Below are 21915 nucleotides of genomic sequence, written 5' to 3' on the forward strand. Positions count from 1 at the left end.
CCCTTTTATTTTTCCGATCATGAACTGTTGGTGGTTGAGGTGGAAGGGGTGGGGGTTAAGTTTGGTCCAGGTTACTGGAAATTAAATACAGCTGTACTGAATGAGGATGGCTACAAAGAGTTAATTAGGGATAAATGGTTTTTTTGGTTAGGACAGAAACAAGAGTGGCCATCGTTAATTGAATGGTGGGAGTATGTCAAGTGGCAGGTTAAGGAAATTTCAATTCGGTACTGTAAGTGTCGAAATCAAAGAAGGAATTTTGAAGTGAGGAGGCTTCAAAAAGTGTTGGAAAATATGTATGAGGAGACAAATAAAGGTGCAGATTTTAATTTCTCGAAAGCCCAGGAGCTGAAGGCGCGATTGAGAGAACTTTATCTTAGACAGTCCAGAGAGTTTTTAACCAGAGCTGGTATCGGCTTCCTGGATGGACAAGAAGAGGTCTCAGGCCTGCTTTTTAAATCGGTTAAAGCCAAGCGGGTTAAAAGAGCATTCGGGAGCTTGTTTACAGCAGAAGGGGACGTGGTAAGTACTCCGCATGAAATGTTGGAGGAAGCCGTAAAGTATTTTACTACGTACTTCAATAAGAGGGAAGGGGAGTCAGTAAAGGGGGTCGGTGGTTTGGAGTATATTGAGAAGAAGGTTAGTGCTGAGGAAAATAGGGCTTTAGTGATGCGCATGGATCTAGCCGAAGTTGAGGGGGCTACTCGGAGAATGAAGACAGGGAAAGTTCCGGGGGTTGATGGTATCCCGGTAGAATTTTATCTCACTTTCTGGGACTTGATAGGTCCATCGATGCTCGAAGTCTTTCAAGCAATTCTAGATGGGGGAACTTTGGGAGATACAATGGCACAGGGAGTTTTGTCTCTGTTATTTAAGAAAGGTGATCCTAAGAGGCTAGAAAATTGGAGGCCTATTCAATTGTTGTGTGTTGAATATAAAATCCTGGCAAAAATATTATGTGACAGGATAAGGAAAGTATTGCCATCAGTAATACAGCCGGATCAGACCTGTGGCGTGGCGGGTAGGTCCCTACACTGGAACCTCGGCCTGCTTAGAGATACCATTGCTTGGGCAGAAGACAGACATCAGTGTCTGATGATAGCTAGTCTAGATCAGGAGAAAGCATTTGATAGGGTGGATCATCAATGCTTATGGGATGTGTTGGATCGTTATGGGGTCAGCAGTTGCTTTATCTCTTGGCTGAAAGCCCTGTATGGAGGAGCTTCCACCAGAGTCAACATAAATGGTTTTATGAGTGAACCCTTCGACGTAAGAAAGGGTGTTAGACAAGGATGTCCGTTGTCTCCAATTCTATATGTAATCTATATAGAGCCACTATTAGAGTTGATAAGACGAGATAGAAAGGTTGAGGGTATAGTGATCCCGGGAAGCGGAGGCCTCCAAACCAAAGTGTTGGCCTACGCGGATGATATTGTTCTAACTTTGAGCTCTGACAGAAGCCTGTTAGTCGCCTTGGAGCTGATAGAAGTCTTCAACCAATGCACAGGTGCAAGACTAAATAGAAATAAGAGTAGTGTGCAGTATTTTGGTCCATGGAGTAACAGGGATGAGGTGGTAGGAGGTCTGTCTCTGGAAATGAATTCCTTGAAAATATTAGGAGTGCAGTTTGATAGGGAAGGGACTGGAAGAAGGAATTGGGAGACTCGATTATCCCAGGTGAATAGTAAACTTGGTCTATGGAAGAAAAGATCATTGTCCTATTCAGGGAAGGTTTTGGTACTTAAAGGTGACATTCTACCAAGTCTTGTGCACATTGCAAAGGTTTTTCCTATGCCAGTTTGTTTTAGACGCTCTTTAACGAAGATGGTTTTTGACTTTGTATGGGGGGGTGGTTATGAATATGTGAAACGTCTAGATATGTACAGGAACATCAGTGAGGGGGGTAGAGAAGTTCCAGATCTGCCAATCAAACTAGACGCCATTTTTGTGGCTGACCTGTGTAAAGCAGTAGATGACAAGATCTTATACAAACATCAGTTTTTTGTGCGGTTGTGGTTCGCTTGGGTCGTCAGGCCCTCAGAAGTGTGGAGGAACGACGTTCCCAAGGCTGAAGTTTTACCGTGGTTCTATGAGCATGCGGCCGCATGGTTAAGGAAGTATGTAAAAGATGTAGACAGATCAGTGATTGTCTCCCACAGGCTCTTATACAAGACGGCTAAGAGCAGTGAAAAAGGAACCAATGTTGTGGTTCCGACTGACGTGTGGAAAAGGGTGCAACCTAAGAGCCTGGATAACAGGCTCAAAGATTTAAACTGGATGTGTGTTTGGGGACGTCTGCCAGTGAGAGAGGTAATGCACAGACACAAGCTGGCTCGCTCAGCGATTTGCCCAAGACCTCTATGTGCAGAGGTAGAGTCCATTAGTCATGTGTTCTGGGGTTGCAGGATTGCGAAAGCAGTGTGGGGGCAGATGTCGGATCTATTTAACAAACTGGAACCGGGTTTTGTTCTATCTGGAGACAAAGTTCTTAGACGGTGGAGTAGGTCTTCGAGATCTGTGAGATGTGATCTTGTAATCTGGTTTGTAATCAGCATGGTTAAATTTGTGTTATGGGGATCGAGAAACAATTTGGTTAAACATGGTCATGTGGAAGGGGCTGGGGCAATATGTGCGAGGGTTCGTTTTGAGCTGCATAAGATGATGACAGCAGAGGTGCGTAGGTGGGGTTTTCATGCAGCCAAAGAGAAATGGAAACCATTGCTGGATTAAGGGGATGAGTTTGCCGATCGTGGATTGTGATGAATGATTTGTGATGTGGTTTTGTATTGTATTGTATTGTTATAATAAATGTAAAAAAAAAAAAAAAATCTGTTCTTATCAGTTTAATATCTGATACGTCCCCCATCGGGGGACCACATATTAAACGGATTTTTGGAACAGGGAGCTGGATCAGGAGCTTGCTCCGTCCTCTCCACGCATCGGCCCGGTATTGCAGCGCCTCCGGGAGCGGTGCACCACCTTCTCTCAGCGGTGAAAAGACAGACGTAGGTAGCTAGCGAGCGAGCGAGCGAGCGAGCGAAGTGGACTGGAGCTCCTTCTTCTCGGGTCTCGTCCCTCGTCCCCCATCTGTGTGTCTCTGTGTTCTGTCTCTCTCTCTCGCCCTCTCGGTTCCCGTGCTCCCTCTGTGCGCTTTCCCGCGTCTCGACTCTCTGGGCAAGCAGGCCGGCCCCCTTTTCGGCTCCCGTGCGTTTTCCCTCCAAAAAACTTAGGTTTTTCAGCCTTTTCCCAGGGAGGCAGGCGTGGCTTGCTTGCTTGCTTGCTTGCTTGCTTGCTTGCTTGCTTGCTTGCTTGCTTGCTTGCGTGTGTGTCCGTCCCCGTCCCTGCAGGCGGGCCCCTTTCGACAGCTGGGCGTTTTCCCTCCCAAAAACTTAGTATATCCACCTTTTCTTTCTTTTTTTTCGGCAGGCAGGCGTGTGTGTGTGCGCGCGCGTCCCCGTCCCTCCCTCCCTCCCGAGAGAGAGCTGCCCCTTGCCTCTGCCCGCAGGTGCTGGCGCTCGGCTTTGGCTTGCAGCCGGTTGGGCGCAGCTGCTGCCGGTGGGAGGGGCCTAAGCTAAGGAGGCCGGGCGGCTGGCGCCCCCTGCGGCTGCGGTCGTTGTCGGGCCGTTGACAGAAGATCAAAGAGCAGGGCCCCCGCCCGGGACTGGCAGGAAGGCAGGCGGGCAGGCAAGAGAGAGGGGGAGCAGAGTCCCGCGGCAGGCCTCTGGCTGCAGGGAGGCCGGCAGCTGCGCGGGTCCCGGGCTCCAGAGGAGTCGGCCTGCGCCACTGTGCGCCAGCGGAACGCCCGCGCGTCGGTCCGCGCCTTTGTGGGCATCGCTTCTCGGCCTTTTGGCTCAGATCTGAAAAGTACGTGGCCTGACCGCGGCTTGACGACTGGGCTGGGGGACGAGAAGGGCGGCGGAGGAGCGGCTGGAGAGCGGAGCGGAGCGGTGCGGCCAAACTTACCTGGAGGACTGAAGTGCGGACAGACAGGAGGAGATCCCGGATCTTTTTTTGTTGGCAGAGAGAGAGAGCCGAGGAAGGAGCGGAGGAGCGTCGGGCCCTGGTCATCCTTGCGATGGCCTGGGCTATGGATCCTGCTGAAAAGCAGGGGAATGGGCCGAGTGTGAAGTGGACGATTCGGTTTGAGTGGAACCTGGAGAGAGAGATGCCGGGAAGAGAGGAATTTGTGGAGAAGGTTGTGATGAAGACCCTACAGGTAGGAACTTATGATGCTAAGTGTATACAGCAGAACCGACCAGGAAGATATTTCGACATGTCTTTGCGGGATGAAGCAACATACAAGAAGGTATCGGAGTTGTGTGTGGAAAAGGCGGAGAGGCAATGGCTGAGAGATTTTAAGTGTTTGGGATTGGCTACAGATGACACCAGGTCAATTATTGTGCACATGTATGATCCGTTTGTGGAGGAGGATGATGTCACGGCTTTTTTAGAAGCACATACCGAATCTGCGGGGAAACCAAAGAAAATTAACGGCAGGTTTGGTTATTGGACCGGGAGGTGGCAGTATAATGTTACGCTGAGGGCCAATCCGAATTATATAGGAGGGTTTTCACACCCCCCAGCCCTGTTTTCGTTGGGTTCGAGTCGTGGGTACCTTTTCTACCGTGATCAGCCCCCTTTTTGTCGCCGCTGTTATGAAATTGGACATTTTGAAAAGGACTGTAAAGCAACAGAGTGCACAAGATGCCATGAAAGGGGACACATGAAAAAGAACTGTCGTATCAAATTGTGTTCTTTGTGTGGGGCTGATACCCACGGGTATAGGAGTTGTCTTTGGAGAGATCTGAGCTATGTTGCAGCGAAAAAGGGACTTCTGGAGAGTGCCATCGAGGCGGAGGACGAGGAGGAGGAGGAGGAGGAGTGGAGCGGGCAGCGCGTACGTTCCAAGGAGAGGAGGAGGAGACGTGGGAAGAATTTGCCTGCTGGAGGAGGGAAGGTAAAGGTTGCGGAGGAAGGCCGGGGGCCCCGAGAGAGCAGTGGTGGGGCGGGATCAGCAGGTGTTCGTCCAGCAGAGCAGCCGGAGGAGACAGTCCAGAGTCCTACGGAAACAGCGCAGGAAACAGCGCAGGAGGCGGCGCAGGAGGCAGCGCAGGGAGTGGAGCGGGAAGTGGTGCAGGAAACGGCGCAGGAAATGGCGCAGGAAACAGTGCAAGAAACGGAGCCGGAAAGCGGGCGAGAGGAGGAGAGCACAGGTGGAAAGGTGAACCCTAAGAGGCACCGAGGGGACAATGATGAACAAGTTTCGTCCGAAGGTAAGAAGGCCAAAATTAAAGCAGGTGCTGGGGTGGCAGAAGGAGGCGAGCGGAGTCAAGGAGAAGGAGAAGGCGGCCAGGAGGTCCTGGAGCATCGCCAGGAAGATCCGGGAGGATCGGAGGACATGGAGGGGTCTTTGCCGCCGGGGCAGCCGGTGCGGGCGACTGGGTCTTGCAACCCGTTCTCCGTAATGGCTGGTCTGCAGGGGGACGAGAGTCCATGTGCCTCATGCCTACCCGACACACCGGGCCGGGCAGAAGGAATGGATGTGGAGATGGAGGTAGGAGATTTCAACGAGAGGGGGTATGTGGAACCGGAGAGGGCGGCCAGTCTTATTGGGACGATCAGCCCCTCGACAGGGCTCTCAGAGGACGGGATGGACAGTGAGAGCTCTAGCGACATGCCATGACCCTCACTGTTGCAACTATCAATGTGAGAGGACTGAAAAATAAAGAAAAAAGGACAGCTGTCTTCGATGAGGTAAAGGCGCGGCGGTTTGATATTTGTGTATTGCAGGAAGTACATTTAGCTGGACACAAGGACGCAGATCAATTCCGGAAGGAGTGGAGTGGCGGAAGATCTTGGTGGAGCATAGGAGGAGTCCATTCCTCCGGAATAGGTATACTTTGTGGTACTAGAGATTTCATGCCACAGGATGTTAGATCAATAGTTCCTGGCAGATTGCTGGTAGTAGATGGGCGGTGGAGGGATGTGCCTTTAAGAGTGATTGGAGTGTATGCGCCTGCAGACAGGAGGATGCAAAGTGATTTTCTGAAAGACTTGGAACCCGCGCTTTTTACAAATAGAGGCGTGTTGTTAGTTGGGGATTTTAACACTGATCTGACGGACACACAAGGGGAAGGGAATGCTGCACTAGGGAAGATTATAAATGGGTTTAAGCTAAAAGACGGGTTTAAAGACCTAAACCATTACACTTGGGACAACAGCCGTGGAATACGAAGACGTTTGGATTATATTTTTCATAATCTAGGTTTGGACATAAGGGAAAAGGCAGTAGTACCCTTATGGTTTTCAGACCACGCCTGTTTGTTTGTGACTTTTAATGCTGGGAAAGCGGGCTTTCAGACGAGATATTGGAGGCTAAACCGAATGGTGCTAGAGGATAAGGAGTATCAGGCCAGTGTTATTCGCCTGCTCAAACACTTTGCGGAGATGCGGCAAAGGTTTGCGACGGCAACAGAGTGGTGGGAGACTTGTAAGCGAATAATTGCCAAGATCACTAAGACCTACTGCGCAGCGCGCCGACAGAGTGAGAGGGAAGAACTGACTGGCCTCCAAAGGGAGCTAGAGAGGCTTTACACTGAAGCTAACCAAGGGCGGGATTTTAATGTGGAAGCCGTCACTAGGGTGAAAGCTTTGCTCCGGGCAAAATGGCTGCGAAGAGCCAAGGAGTATCTGTTTCGGCTTAGAGGTACCCAGCTGGAGGGGGAAGAACAATGCTCATCTCAGTTTTTTAGCTCAGTGAGAACACAGCAGGAGGAAACCTGGATGGAGAAGCTGGTGAGTGGAAACGGGGATGTGGCGGAAAGCACTGACGAGATGTTGGAATGTGCTATGAACTATTACGGAGCTCTTTTTGCAGAAAAACAGGTGGATGGAGAAGTGCGGAGCAGGTTGATGGCCAGAGTGCAAAACAAGATCCAGGATGATGCTGGTTTGACGGCCCCCATAACAGCTGGGGAAATAAGAGAGGCCATGAGAGGCCTGCGTAAAGGTACTGCTCCCGGTGTGGATGGCTTGCCTACCGATTTTTATGATGTTTTTTGGGAACAGGTGGAGCCCTTTCTACTACAGGTTTTTACCGAAATCTTAGAGATCGGGGAGTTGGGACCTTCCATGAAGACCGGGATCTTGGCCCTGATATATAAGAAGAAGGGGGAAAAGTCTGAGCTGGACAACTGGAGGCCTATCCAATTGTTATGCACGGACTATAAGATCCTCGCAAGAGTCTTGGTGAGGAGGCTAAGAGACATCATGCCGCACTTGGTAAGTGAAGATCAGACTTGTGCAGTGGCTGGGAGGAAGATCTCTTGGAATTTACAACTTGTGAGAGATGTGGTGGAGTGGGTGGACGACAGAAAGCTTCCTTTGATGCTAGTCAATCTCGACCAAAACAAGGCGTTTGACAGAGTCCATCATGCAGTCTTATGGGAGATTCTAGCAAAGATGGGAGTGAGCGCGAAGTTCATTGAGTGGATAAGAACACTGTACAGGTCGGTGGAGACAAGAGTGCGCATTAATGGTGCGGTAGGTGGAGGAATCCCCGTTTCCTGTGGTGTGCGACAGGGGTGCCCCCTGTCCCCTCTGCTTTATATTTTGTATTTGGAGCCTTTTTTGGACAGGATCCGGGAAGACCCAGGAGTGAGAGGCGTCATGGTGCCGGGAAGCAAAGGAAGGCAGGTGAAGGCCATTGCATACGCAGATGACATCACCCTGTTCTTGAGCTCAGAGGAGAGTCTGCACCGTGTACTCAGCATTGCTCAGGAATTTGAGGTCGGTACGGGGGCAAGGCTAAACAAGAGTAAGAGCACGATCAAGTACTGGGGTACCTGGAGAGAGAAAAAGGACGAGATTGGAGGGCTCTCAGTGTTGCAGTCCCCAGTCAAGATCCTCGGAGTCCAGTTCCACTCTGAAGGTGCCGCCCGGCTGAACTGGGAGGAGAAAATAAAGAAAGTGAACACAAAGCTGGGATTGTGGCAGCATAGGTCTCTGACTTTTCTTGGGAAGGTATTGGTTTTGAAAGTTGAGGTAATGCCGCTGCTTTTCCACCTGGCAGTGGTTTATCCTATGCCGGCCAGGTTGCGGAAGGAACTAGTACGCACGGTTTTTGCTTTCATGTGGGGGCAAAAATATGAATACATCAGGCGCACAGATATGTACAGGTCAGTGGAGGAAGGAGGGAGGGGGGTCCCAGACTTACCTTTGAAGATTGACTGTGCTTTTGTCTCCAGCCTTTGTGAAGTCCTGCATGGCAATCCGGCGCATTTCTGCAAGTTTTTTGTTCATCTGTGGTTCGCCCCTGTAATGAAACACCTGGTACAGTGGACAAATACTACGCCAAAAGCAGAGCGACTACCGTGGCACTATCGGCACGCGGTGCATTGGCTGAGGAATCATCAGGCGGTAAAGGCAGGGTTAACTTCCCTTAGCCACCGGGCAATGTACAAGGAGCTGAGAGAGGACAACAGTGCAGCAGTGGTGGGAGTGTCCCGCGGAACCTGGACACGCATACAACCCAAGCCCTTGGACAACAGGATGTGTGATCTGAACTGGTTGTGTGTATGGGGTAGGCTGGCGGTGAGGGAGGTTCTGAATAAACATGGCTTATCCAGACAGAAAGAATGTCCCCGTTTGATGTGTACCAGGGAGGAAACAGTTAAACATGTTTTTTGGGAATGTGACTTTACACAGCAGGTGTGGAGGGAGTGCACAGGGTGGGTGCCATCTTTTTTTTCACAGGAACGGCTAAGCTACGAGATGGTGATAAAAGGTTTGGCTGGGGTAAAGAAGTGGAATGAGAAGTTTTTGGTGTGGTTGTTGATTAGTTTGGTGAAATTGTATGTGTGGCAAGACAGAAGTAATTTAGTGAAACATGGGGTGCAAGGGTCAGTGGGAGCTGTGGTATGGAGAGTGAGACATGACATTGGGAACCGGGTGAAGTGGGACATAAGGAAGTGGGGATTTTCTGCGGCAAAAGAAAGATGGAAAGATTTGTTTGTGTTAGGGGTTTAAAGTAGAAATAAGAAAGAGTAAATGTGGGGCTTAAATGGGTAGTTTGCATAAGGGGTGGAGCTATGGAAATGAGATGTATATCGGATAGCAGAGTGACGGGGGTGGGAAGTGATGAACAACTGTACCTAAGTATGAATGTGTCAAGACTTTGTGTTTGCTATGTAATTTTTTCTGTTAAATCTGGAAAAGTTTCTTTGTATAATGTGATGATTTGATTTTGTTAGTCTGTTACCCTAGGTTGTCTAACTGATGGTTTTTTGTTGTCGATTGTGATTCAGTGTATGACTTGTTATGATTTGTTTTAATAAAAAAAAAAAAAAATCTGTTCTTATCAGTTTAATATCTGATACGTCCCCCATCGGGGGACCACATATTAAACGGATTTTTGGAACAGGGAGCTGGATCAGGAGCTTGCTCCGTCCTCTCCACGCATCGGCCCGGTATTGCAGCGCCTCCGGGAGCGGTGCACCACCTTCTCTCAGCGGTGAAAAGACAGACGTAGGTAGCTAGCGAGCGAGCGAGCGAGCGAGCGAAGTGGACTGGAGCTCCTTCTTCTCGGGTCTCGTCCCTCGTCCCCCATCTGTGTGTCTCTGTGTTCTGTCTCTCTCTCTCGCCCTCTCGGTTCCCGTGCTCCCTCTGTGCGCTTTCCCGCGTCTCGACTCTCTGGGCAAGCAGGCCGGCCCCCTTTTCGGCTCCCGTGCGTTTTCCCTCCAAAAAACTTAGGTTTTTCAGCCTTTTCCCAGGGAGGCAGGCGTGGCTTGCTTGCTTGCTTGCTTGCTTGCTTGCTTGCTTGCTTGCTTGCTTGCGTGTGTGTCCGTCCCCGTCCCTGCAGGCGGGCCCCTTTCGACAGCTGGGCGTTTTCCCTCCCAAAAACTTAGTATATCCACCTTTTCTTTCTTTTTTTTCGGCAGGCAGGCGTGTGTGTGTGCGCGCGCGTCCCCGTCCCTCCCTCCCTCCCGAGAGAGAGCTGCCCCTTGCCTCTGCCCGCAGGTGCTGGCGCTCGGCTTTGGCTTGCAGCCGGTTGGGCGCAGCTGCTGCCGGTGGGAGGGGCCTAAGCTAAGGAGGCCGGGCGGCTGGCGCCCCCTGCGGCTGCGGTCGTTGTCGGGCCGTTGACAGAAGATCAAAGAGCAGGGCCCCCGCCCGGGACTGGCAGGAAGGCAGGCGGGCAGGCAAGAGAGAGGGGGAGCAGAGTCCCGCGGCAGGCCTCTGGCTGCAGGGAGGCCGGCAGCTGCGCGGGTCCCGGGCTCCAGAGGAGTCGGCCTGCGCCACTGTGCGCCAGCGGAACGCCCGCGCGTCGGTCCGCGCCTTTGTGGGCATCGCTTCTCGGCCTTTTGGCTGCGATCCCAGTACGTGGCCTGACCGCGGCTGGAGGAACAGTCAAGAGGAAGGAAGGTGAAGGTTTTTTTTTTCTGAGCCTGCCTATAGGCTAGGCAGGAGCTCTTTTTTTCTTGTGGCGGAGACGGATCCGGCCATAATCGGAAGGATGGAGAGAGGACCGAGCGGCAGGGTGGCGAAGATGCGGAATACCATTCGATTTGTCTTGAAGGAGGATTGCGGAAACCAGGAGTTCATCTACCGGGATGTTTTTGAAGAATTGGTCCTTGAAACGGCTTTGGGAGTGCGATGGGAGGACACCTTCTGCCTGCAGAATTACCCCGGGAAGAAGGTATTTGACCTTTCACTAATCTCTGATGTACGATGCAAGGAAGTATGGGCAATTATAAATGCGCATCGGAATGAGGAGCCGTTAAAAGACTTTTATGTGGAGCCATTGTTTGCAAGGGAAGTGCGGTGGCTGACTGTTCATATGTTTAGCCCCTATGTTGCGGAAGGAGACATTTTGAACTTTCTCAAACGCTTTGTGGATGTGCAAGGTGAAGGGGTTAAGCAAATAGATAAGAAAAAATACTGGACCGGGAACTGGAGATACCGAGTGAGGTTTAGGTTCAGCGAACAAGCAGTGGACGGTTTGGCGCATCCGCCGGCGAACTTTGCAATCGGTTCAGACCGGGGGTACCTGTTTTACCCGGGACAGCCCCTCACTTGTAGGCGATGTGGGCAGGAAGGACATGTGGCCCTCAACTGTGAGACTCAAATATGTAGACGGTGTGATGGGATTGGCCATATTTCGTCTATGTGCACGGAGGAAATCAAGTGTAACCTCTGTGGAAAGCGGGGCCATGTTTTTAAGGAGTGCCCCAGGAAGGCTGGCAGCTACTCAGCCGCCATTAGTAAGTCCTTGAGGGTTGAGAAGACCAAGCCTGCTGATCGTGAAAGTGAAAGAGGTGGGGCAGAAGATGGAGGCGGGGCAGAAGTGGCGGTTTCGGTTGTGAACGCGCCCGCAGAACAAGAAGCAGCAGAAGAAGGGGTTTCCGGAGTCAATGATGTGCAGGTGCAGAATGAAGAAATGGAGATAGGTCAATTAAGTGGTGAGATCAGTGCCGGAACGCCCGGGCTGGCTTTTTTAATACAAGCGGCCGAGGAGGTGGCGCACGTGGGCCCACAGGCTAGAAGGAAGAGTTGGGGAGAGCGGATGGAGGAGGAGGAGGAGGAGGAGGAAGAGGGTGCTGCCATGGCTCGAAGAACTGTGAAGAGGAAATCTGCGGAGTCAGAAGAGCTCTCCGCAAAGAAAGCGGGCAGAGAACGGGAGGATTCAACACAAAGTGACAGGCCTGAGTCCGTGACCCGAGGAGACAACTTACCTCTAGCCGAGGGGGAAGAGGAAGGGGAGATTCGAGAAGAAGAGGCAGTGGAGCTCCGCGGTAGTGCTTCCTCAGATTTTGTTGAGACACCATGTGTTCCTGAAACGGCAGACACACACGAAAGCGGTGGTTTAATACTCACCCAAGGTTTGGAGTCCGGAGTAGATCCACAGCAAGGAGAAGAGGAAGGCCTCTGGCTGGATTCGGAGTTGCCTCGGGACTTTGTGAAAATCTGCAAATGGGACGAGAAGAATAATAGGGTCAAGTGGCCTGCTGGGTTTGAGGAGCAGGAGATTCAAAAAAAAGAGATTAATTATGAGTGTGTACTTGTAGGGGGGGATATTCAGCGGTTTCGGGTGTTTGGGAAAACACATGCTGAAATAGGTTCTAAGAAAATCCTCTTTTCAGATATTGTGAAACGATGGAGAAACAATGGGGGTATGGCTAAGGAGGCTTTCGCAGCTGGGGTAGTTAGAACAGAGGGTAGAATAATGAAAGATTTGGATGCGTCTGCTAGTTTTCTCAGGCAATGTGAATGGGCGAATGGAAATGTGCGATTCCCGGTGCGAGCAGGTGGTCTTAAAAGCATTCTTAGAGCTTTTCCAGGTGTTAGTTTAGAAAGTGAAGGAAGATCGAAGAGAGTCATTAGGTTATACGTGCACGGGCCTAAGGAGAGTGAGGTGAGAGATGCATATATTGCAGCAATGAATATCATTAGAAGATGGGAAGAGAGAAACTGTTAATCTTTAAATGAAGGTTGTGACACTTAACACAAGAGGGCTTAGAGATAGAGTTAAGAGAACTGCTGTCTTTCAGTCCCTAAAAGACCTGAATTTTGAGGTGTGCTTTCTACAGGAGGTGCACTTGAAGAATGAGAAGGATGCAGTGCTTTTTTCACGGGAATGGGATAAGGGGGGATCCAAATGGAGTGTGGGTGGGGTTCACTCGTCGGGGGTGGGTATTCTGTTTGGTAACTGTGAAATGATTGTGGAGAATTGTAATATAGTAGTGCCGGGAAGAGCCCTGAGTGTGGATGTGTGTTATGGGAATAATAACTTTAGGTTTGTATGTGTGTATGCGCCCGCAATAAGTTCACTGAGAGCAGATTTTTATAAGGAGCTCTACCCGATATGTGCTACTAATAGGATGCTTGTCATTGGTGGTGATTTTAACGTTGATCTTAGTAAACAGGAAGATGTGGGAGCTAAGCAGTTACGTGTGCTCCTAACCCGTTTCAACCTAGTGGATTGTGTTTTACGAGTCACGGCAGGTGCTGTGGCGCCCACCTGGAGGAATGCAGCAGGAGTCGCGAGGCGTCTCGATTACATGTTTGCTTCAAGAGAGGTGAGGGTGGAGACAACGGCGGCGCGTCCGATGTGGTACTCTGACCACACGTTAGTGGAGGTTAAGCTGAGCCTGCCGCAGAGGATGTATGGTCGAGGTATTTGGAGAATGAATGTTGAGATCTTGAAGGAGGAAAAGTATGTTGAACACATGAGGTTAAAATTAAATGAGTGGTGGTGTGCGAAGAAGGAGCACATCTCTGCTATGGATTGGTGGGAGATAATGAAAAAGAAAATTAGAAGGGAGACTAGAGAATATAGTCTTAACCGAAGGAGAAGGGAGGCTAAGGAAGGGAGATTGTTGCAAGAAGAATTGAATAATCTCTACATGCAACTTAATGAGGGGAAGGTAGTGAATCCGGATGAGGTGGCGGCTTCTAGGGCTAGACTCCAGGCTTATTATAAACAGAGAGCTAAGAGTTTTTTGTTTAAGGCCCGAATAGATCTTTTGTTACAGCAACAGATATGTGCTTCTTTTCTATTCAGGCAAGTGAGACGACAGCAAAGGAAAAGACGAATGGACGGGGTTCGAATAGATCAAGGCAAGATTGTAGAGCACCCTGATGAGATGTTAGAAGCGGTCTACTCCTTTTACAAGAACCTCTTTTCAGCAAGAGCCTTAGAAGGAGGTTTGGAATCCACTGCTCTTGGATGCATCTCCTCACGGGTGCCCGAGAGTAGCAGGCGTCTCTTAGAGAAGCCTATTACTATAGATGAACTTAGGGGAGCCTTGGCAGGGATGAAGAATGGGAAGGCGCCTGGATTAGATGGACTTCCTGCAGAATTCTATAAAACCTTTTGGGATTTAATAGGGCCCATAATGTTAGTAACAGTGCACGAGGTTTTCAACAGGAAAATGTTAGGAGACTCGATGCGAGAAGGGGTGCTGACCTTGTTGTTTAAAAAAGGGCAGGCAACTGATCTAGGCAATTGGAGGCCACTCACGATGTTATGTACAGATTACAAGTTAATTGCTAAAGTTTTGGTTAATCGTATGAAGGAAGTGATGGGGACAGTAGTAGGGAGCGATCAGACTTGTGGCGTACGGGGAAGGAGAATTGACTGGTCTCTCCAATTAGTCAGAGACGCAATAGCGTGGTCTGAACACCGGAATATTCCGTTGGTACTAGCTAATTTAGATTTAGAGAAAGCTTTCGACAAAGTGTCGCACAACTTTTTGTGGTGTGTGCTGGAAAAGATGGGTTTTGGGCCAATTTTTATTGGATGGTTGAAGACCTTGTATACGCAGGTGGGTAGTAGAGTAGTGGTTAATGGTTTTGTTGGCAAACTGGTGAAGCAGCTTTCTGGGGTAAGACAAGGTTGCCCACTGTCCCCTTTGTTATTTGTCATTTACATGGAACCATTTGCAAGGATGGTAAACGGGGACCCGGGCATAGAGGGATTAATACTGCCTGGGAGTGGTGGAGAGCAAGTTAAAATGACACTGTACGCAGATGATGTTACCTTGGTGCTGACCGCCGATCACAGTTTGCAGAGGTCCTTGGCCATCTTCGAGGAATTTGCCAGGGTATCAGGGGCCAGACTAAACAGAAATAAAAGTAAAGTTAAGTTTTTTGGATTATGGAGAGACAGAGAGGAAGGCATACATGGCCTGGATTTTTGTAGGGGCCCTTTAAAGGTTTTGGGGATTTCTTTCCAAAAGCAGGGAACGGTGCATTATAACTGGCTTCAGGCTTTGGAGGCAATAAGGGTCCGATTGTTAAGATGGGGTGACAAACGCTTAACATTCGTAGAAAAGGTAACAGTTTTAAAGACGGACATTTTACCAGCCTTGATATACTTGGCGAATATTTACCCAATGCCAGCGAGATATAATAGGTATCTAACTAGAGAAACTTTTAGGTTTCTTTGGAACGGAAGATACGAGTATATCAAGCGACAGGATATGTATAGGTCAATTGATATGGGAGGTAGAGGAGTACCGAATATACCAATTAAGTTAAATTGTATATATGTGTCGGGGTTATGTGTTGCTTTAAGCCAATCTGTAGTGCATAATTACCAGTTTTTTGTAAAGTTTTGGCTTGCCAACAGTTTCCGACATCTCACCTGTTGGAGGAACGATGTCCCGCACGGAGAGGACTTACCGTGGCATTATAGGCATGCGGTGTCCTGGGTCCGGAAACATCGGGTGGCAGAGGATGTGCTGACTCTGAGGAATCACAGGGCACTGTACAGCGCTGTAATGGGGCAAGAAGAGGACAGAATTGTCGGGAACGTGGCTGCTGAGACCTGGAGGAGGGTTCAGCCCAAAGGTTTGCGGCCAGACATGATGGACCTGAATTGGCAGCTGATTTGGAAGAGACTTCCCGTGCGAGACGTCTTGCACAGGCACAAGTTGTCTAGACAAACTGAGTGTCCTCGGGCAGACTGCCGAGCTAGAGAGACAATGGAACATGTTTTTTGGTTCTGTGTTTTTGCTCAGCAAGTGTGGGGTAAATGCACACCTTTATTGGAATCGATAGAAGCTGGGTTTAAGGTAAATTTGGCCACGGTAATGTTTGGGGTAAGAGGACGTGGAAGAACGAGGGGTGTGGCTTTCATATTATGGTTTGTTATGAGTTGTGTTAAATTGTATTTGTGGGCCGCTAGGAACACTTTGGTCAAAAAAGGGGTGTTATGGAGTGTGGGTGGGGTTTACAACAAAATTGTGGGGGACATTAAATGCATGGTGGCTGTAGATAAAGAAAAGCTAAGTTATCACGCTGTAAAAGAAAAATGGAAGTCTTTAGCAGATATTTAAAAAGATTGGTTGATTGATACCCAGTAGTGATTTGTTTTTGTTAAGATTTTTGTCTGCTTTGTTATTTTTGCTTTTTGGATGTGTTCATCGGAATTGATGGTATAATTGTGATGTAGTATTCCTTTGTTATCTTTGATAATAAAAAAAAAAAAAAAAAAAAAAAAAAAATCTGTTCTTATCAGTTTAATATCTGATACGTCCCCCATCGGGGGACCACATATTAAACGGATTTTTGGAACAGGGAGCTGGATCAGGAGCTTGCTCCGTCCTCTCCACGCATCGGCCCGGTATTGCAGCGCCTCCGGGAGCGGTGCACCACCTTCTCTCAGCGGTGAAAAGACAGACGTAGGTAGCTAGCGAGCGAGCGAGCGAGCGAGCGAAGTGGACTGGAGCTCCTTCTTCTCGGGTCTCGTCCCTCGTCCCCCATCTGTGTGTCTCTGTGTTCTGTCTCTCTCTCTCGCCCTCTCGGTTCCCGTGCTCCCTCTGTGCGCTTTCCCGCGTCTCGACTCTCTGGGCAAGCAGGCCGGCCCCCTTTTCGGCTCCCGTGCGTTTTCCCTCCAAAAAACTTAGGTTTTTCAGCCTTTTCCCAGGGAGGCAGGCGTGGCTTGCTTGCTTGCTTGCTTGCTTGCTTGCTTGCTTGCTTGCTTGCTTGCTTGCTTGCGTGTGTGTCCGTCCCCGTCCCTGCAGGCGGGCCCCTTTCGACAGCTGGGCGTTTTCCCTCCCAAAAACTTAGTATATCCACCTTTTCTTTCTTTTTTTTCGGCAGGCAGGCGTGTGTGTGTGCGCGCGCGTCCCCGTCCCTCCCTCCCTCCCGAGAGAGAGCTGCCCCTTGCCTCTGCCCGCAGGTGCTGGCGCTCGGCTTTGGCTTGCAGCCGGTTGGGCGCAGCTGCTGCCGGTGGGAGGGGCCTAAGCTAAGGAGGCCGGGCGGCTGGCGCCCCCTGCGGCTGCGGTCGTTGTCGGGCCGTTGACAGAAGATCAAAGAGCAGGGCCCCCGCCCGGGACTGGCAGGAAGGCAGGCGGGCAGGCAAGAGAGAGGGGGAGCAGAGTCCCGCGGCAGGCCTCTGGCTGCAGGGAGGCCGGCAGCTGCGCGGGTCCCGGGCTCCAGAGGAGTCGGCCTGCGCCACTGTGCGCCAGCGGAACGCCCGCGCGTCGGTCCGCGCCTTTGTGGGCATCGCTTCTCGGCCTTTTGGCGAAGATCCTGAGTGCGTGGCCTGACCGCGGCTTGGGCTCTGAGTCAAAGGCGGGAAGGGGTGGACGGCGCGGCTTTTTCCAGGCGACGGCGATTTTTTCTTTGTGGCGGATAGGATTCCGGCCACTCTACACAAGATGGAGAGGACTTCAAGCAAGAATGCAAGACCAAGGCATACTGTGCGTTTTGTGCTGCGAGTGGAGGCTTCTGACAAGGATTTTGCCAAGAGGGATGCTTTCGAGGATGAAGTCCTTTTCAAGCATTTGTCCTTACAGCCTGAAGAGATCTATTGCCTCCAGGACTTTCCAGGTAAAAAGATTTTTGATTTGTCACTTTACTCTGCTGAACAGTGCACGAAAGTTTGGTCTGTTTTGACTGCTCGCAGACTGGAGGAACCTTTTGTTCATTTTTTCCTTGAACCTTTGTTTGCACGGGAGGCGAGACCCATATGGGTCCATATGAACAACCCTTTTACCCCAGACGCAGACATTGTTAATTTTCTTAAAAGATTTGTTGACGTTCAGGGCACGGGTATCAAGGAGATGGATAGGAAGAGAGTCTGGAACGGGAAAAGGAAATTTCTGGTGCGTTTCAGAGCGGACCCTAGTGCTGAAGATGGGCTCTTGCACCCTCCTGCTAACTTCTCAATTGGAACTTATACAGGTTATCTGTACTACCCTGATCAACCCTTGGCGTGTAGACGATGCAGGCAGAAGGGCCATTATGCTGCTGACTGTGATGTGGAGGTCTGTCGAAGGTGTGATACTGTGGGGCACAGCACCTTCATGTGCAGGGCTGAGCCGAAATGTAATTTGTGCGGGGTCTCTGGGCACATTTACAGGGCGTGCCCAAAGAAAGGTAGGAGTTTCGCAGCCGTGGCGGGTGGCACATCGGCAGCAAGTGTTACCTCAGTTCACCAGGCAGAAGATGCAGCAGAGGGCCCGGCACCGGCGTCGCTGGTCCCTGACGCTGGCGAGGAGGTGATGGAACCTGAGGGTGTGGATCAAGGGCAGGAGGTAACGGACCACAGGCAGACGGCAACAGCACTTACCTCAGCAGAAGATCGCAGCGGCGAAGAAGAGACGGAGGCTCCGGTGAGTGCTGAGGAGGTCCTGGGGAGCGCAGAGGAGGAAGGTGGGGTCTCGCTCGCCGCGCTAGAGCATATAAGAGCGTTGGCTGAGGAATCAAGCCTGCCCTCTGCGGAGGAAGTAGGGTCAGACTGGGGGGACAGAGTGGATGAAGAGGAGGCCATGGACACCGTCCAGGCCAGGAAAGTTGTGAAAAGAAAGGCGGAAAATGATGTGCCGCCCTTGGTGAAGAAATCGGGTGTAGATCCCATGGAATACCTTGAGTCGATGGCCACAGATTCGTTGGCCCAGGCCGAATCTACTCCACTAGGGTCGGAGGGCGAGGTAAGTGGTGTGGGTGACCCCCCCCTTACGGCAGAGTCGGGTATGTCCTCAGGCTTTGTCATTCCAGAAACGGAGATGACCCCGACCTCGGCAGAAGCCTCAGAAGAACACATGCAGCCACGCGTCGCCCTGCAGAGAGAAGAACGAGATGTCTTTATATTCGCTGAGGTACCTATGAGGTTCAAGAAGTTCTGTAAATGGGACGAAAAGGCCAGCAAAATAGTCTGGCCTAGGACCTTCAATGAGCAAGGGCTATCTCCGGCAGGGATTGTCGTGCGTTGTGAGCACTCTGGTGAGGAGATTTCAACCCTCGAAGTAAAGGGCCGCAACCAGATAGATGCGACCAATAAGAAGATGTTGTTGGGTGACTTTGTAAAGAAATGGATAAGGGACAAGGGAGAACTGAAGGAGATGTACGAGGTGGGGGTGGAAAGGCGCCCTGACAAAGTGCTGAAGATTCTGGAGGTCCCGCTGCAGTTTTTGGAGGCCTGTGCCTGGAAGAACGGAAACGTGCAGTACCCGCCCCGGCCGTCAAACTTCCGACGTGTGCTGAGGTTGCATGAAGGAGTGTCAGTTGGCTGTACGCGATCAGGAGGTAAAATAGATAAACTATATTTGCAGGGACAAAGGGAGGCGTCAGTGCGTCAAGCCTACATGGAGCTGATGAGCCTTTTTACTGCCCCCTAATGTTGAAAATATTAACTTTAAATATTCGGGGTTTAAGGAACTTAGTAAAGAGGACGGCCTTTTTTTCTTACCTGAAAACCATGGTTTTTGATATTTGTTTGGTGCAGGAAGTCCATCTAAAAGATGAAAGAGACGTCATACAGTTCACTCGTGAGTGGGACAGAGGAGATTCTAGATGGAATATCGGAGGTGTCCACTCCTCGGGAGTTGGAGTTTTATTTGGCAATCGCAATTTTATAGTGGAGAAATGTGTGAATGTAGTGCCTGGGAGAGCCTTATATTTGGATATTTGTTCGGGTGAGAATTGCTTTCGGTGTGTGTGTGTGTATGCCCCGGCAATGATGGCTTTACGGGCAGATTTCTTTAAGGAACTTTATCCTGTTTGCCTTACCAACAAATGGATCATCATGGGAGGAGACTTTAACGTGGACCTCCAAGATAAGAGGGATCCAGGGGCAAAGCAGCTCAATCTTCTTCTAGCACAGTTTGGACTTTACGACTGCGCCTACCGGATCCGAAAGGAGAAAGCAGAGGCCACGTGGAGGAACGCTCAAGGTACTGTGAAACGCCTTGATTATGTATTCGCCTCACTGGACGTACCTGTGGAGAAGGTGGTGGTGCTGCCGGTAGGTTTTTCTGACCATGCCCTAGTAGAGGCCCATTTTCCACATTTAAGGAACCAGTTTGGGCGTGGGGTGTGGAAGTTAAATACGGAGAACCTAAGAGAAGACGAATATGTCAAGGTAATGAGGTACAAATTGCAAACATGGTGGAAGGAGAGGAATCTGGGGACTCCCCTGATTGATTGGTGGGAACACTTAAAAAAGAAAATTAGAAAGGAGACCAGAATTTATGGCAGAGCAAGGCTCAAGCGTGAGCGGCAGAAGGGCAGGGCGCTGCAGGAAAGATTAAACACCTTGTTTTCCCAGTGTAATAAGGATATGTCAGTGTGCCCTGAAGATATTGCAGCAGCTAAAGCTGAACTGCGCACTTATCACGAGCAAAAGGCAAGGAGTTACCTGTTCAGAGCCCACGTGCAGTTCATACAATCTCACGAAACATGTTCCAGTTTTTTCTTCCGGCAAATTCGTCAGAGACAGAAGCGCAGTGTGATGACTGGCATTCAGACTTCGGAGGGGAAAATAGTTACTAGTAGTGAGGAGATGCTGGAAGTGGTGAGGCACTTTTACCAATGTCTTTTTTCCCTAAAGACGGTGGACGAGGCCATGGGTGCAAAGCTGCTGAGCGGTATTACAGCGCAGGTTCCTGTCAAAGCCCAAGAACAGTTGGAGGCTCCTATAAGCTTGCAGGAACTTGGCGACGCTCTGCTCGGCATGAAGGCTGGTAAGGTACCAGGTAAAGACGGACTACCAGCCGAATTTTATCGGACGTTCTGGGATATCTTAGGGCCAATCTTACTTCAGGTGACGGAGGAAATCTTTCGTAGGAAGGCTATGTGTGAGTCTATGAGGGAGGGAATCCTCACACTGTTGTATAAAAAAGGACCTGCAAAGGACCTTAAGAACTGGAGGCCGCTGCAGATGTTGTGCGTGGACTATAAGCTGATCGCTAAAGTGCTGGTAAACCGCTTGAAGGGGGTCCTAGCTCATGTGATCGGTTGGGACCAAACCTGCGGGGTTCGAGGTCGGCGTGCCAGCTGGACCCTCCAACTAGTACGGGATGTGATAGCGTGGTCCGAGAACAGGAACGTCCCGTTGCTGATCGCCAGCTTGGACCTAGAAAAAGCTTTTGACAATGTCTCACACACCTTTGTCTGGCAAGTGATGGAGAAGATGGGATTCGGCCCTGTCATGCTGGGCTGGTTAAAAATACTGTACTCACAGGTTGGCAGTAGAGTTCTGGTGAACGGGCACCTGGGAGGACTGGTTCTCCAAGAGTCTGGTGTGCGTCAGGGCTGCCCCCTGTCCCCATTACTTTTTGCACTATATATGGAACCTTATGCGCGGGCAGTCCAGAAGGAGCCATCCATTGACGGGATCCTCGTACCTGGGAGTGGAGGAAAAAGAGTTAAGGTGGCATTATATGCTGACGATGTTACCTTATTTCTCAGCTCTTACCTTAGCCTACAGGCGGCCTTGGACGTCTTCGAGAACTTCTCCCTCGCGTCAGGTGCAAAGCTAAACAGGGGGAAAAGTCAGATCAAGTTCTTCGGGCCTTGGAAAGAACAGCTGGGACCAGCGCATGGATTGGACATCTGTCAAGGGCCCCTTAAGATTCTAGGGGTGTTATTCACGGCACAGGATGCTGCTTGGTGCAATTGGTCCCAGAGGCTGGAGAAGGCTAGGCTGCAGCTGACGCACTGGAAGAACAAGCAGCTGTCCTTTGTAGGTAAAGTCCTGATCCTGAAAGTGGTGTTTCTGCCTGTGCTGGTTTATCTAGCATCGGTGTATCCCATGCCTGCGCGCTTCAACAGATATCTGGTAAGGGAGGTTTTTATGTTCATGTGGGGGGGAAAATATGAGTATGTGCGCAGAGTCGATATGTATCGCCCAGTGGAAGAAGGCGGACGGGGAGTTCCCAACTTCCCTGTAAAGCTAAACTGTATATATGTGTCTGGCCTGTGTATAGCTCTGCATTCCCCAGTCTCACATCCCTTTCAGTATTTTGTCAGGTTCTGGCTATCTAGCCACGTGCGCGCCCTGGCTCAGTGGTCCAACAGTTTGCCTCATGGGAACGATCTGCCATGGCACTATCGGCATGCGACACACTGGCTGAAACAGCACCCTGAGCTTAAAGATCACCAGGTCCTGCTTAACCACAGACGGCTCTA

General features: G+C 50.4%; 2 non-coding genes and 1 pseudogene across 2 annotated transcripts; all 3 read left to right on the forward strand.

The window, feature by feature from the left end:
• The first annotated feature begins 2790 nt into the window (after nucleotides 1–2790).
• Nucleotides 2791–2981, forward strand: LOC148647525 (U2 spliceosomal RNA). The gene has a single exon (XR_015927120.1). It is a non-coding gene; the product is annotated as a U2 spliceosomal RNA (small nuclear RNA).
• Nucleotides 2982–9316: 6335 nt separating this feature from the next.
• On the forward strand, nucleotides 9317–9501 carry LOC148647526 (U2 spliceosomal RNA). Its single transcript, XR_015926958.1, has one exon. It is a non-coding gene; the product is annotated as a U2 spliceosomal RNA (small nuclear RNA).
• Nucleotides 9502–15953: 6452 nt separating this feature from the next.
• Nucleotides 15954–16157, forward strand: LOC148647527 (U2 spliceosomal RNA; annotated as a pseudogene).
• The last annotated feature ends 5758 nt before the right edge of the window (nucleotides 16158–21915 follow it).

Source organism: Lepisosteus platostomus, chromosome 15 (assembly GCF_059453375.1).
Source record: "Lepisosteus platostomus isolate fLepPlt1 chromosome 15, fLepPlt1.hap1, whole genome shotgun sequence".
Taxonomy (NCBI): Eukaryota; Metazoa; Chordata; class Actinopteri; order Semionotiformes; family Lepisosteidae; genus Lepisosteus; species Lepisosteus platostomus.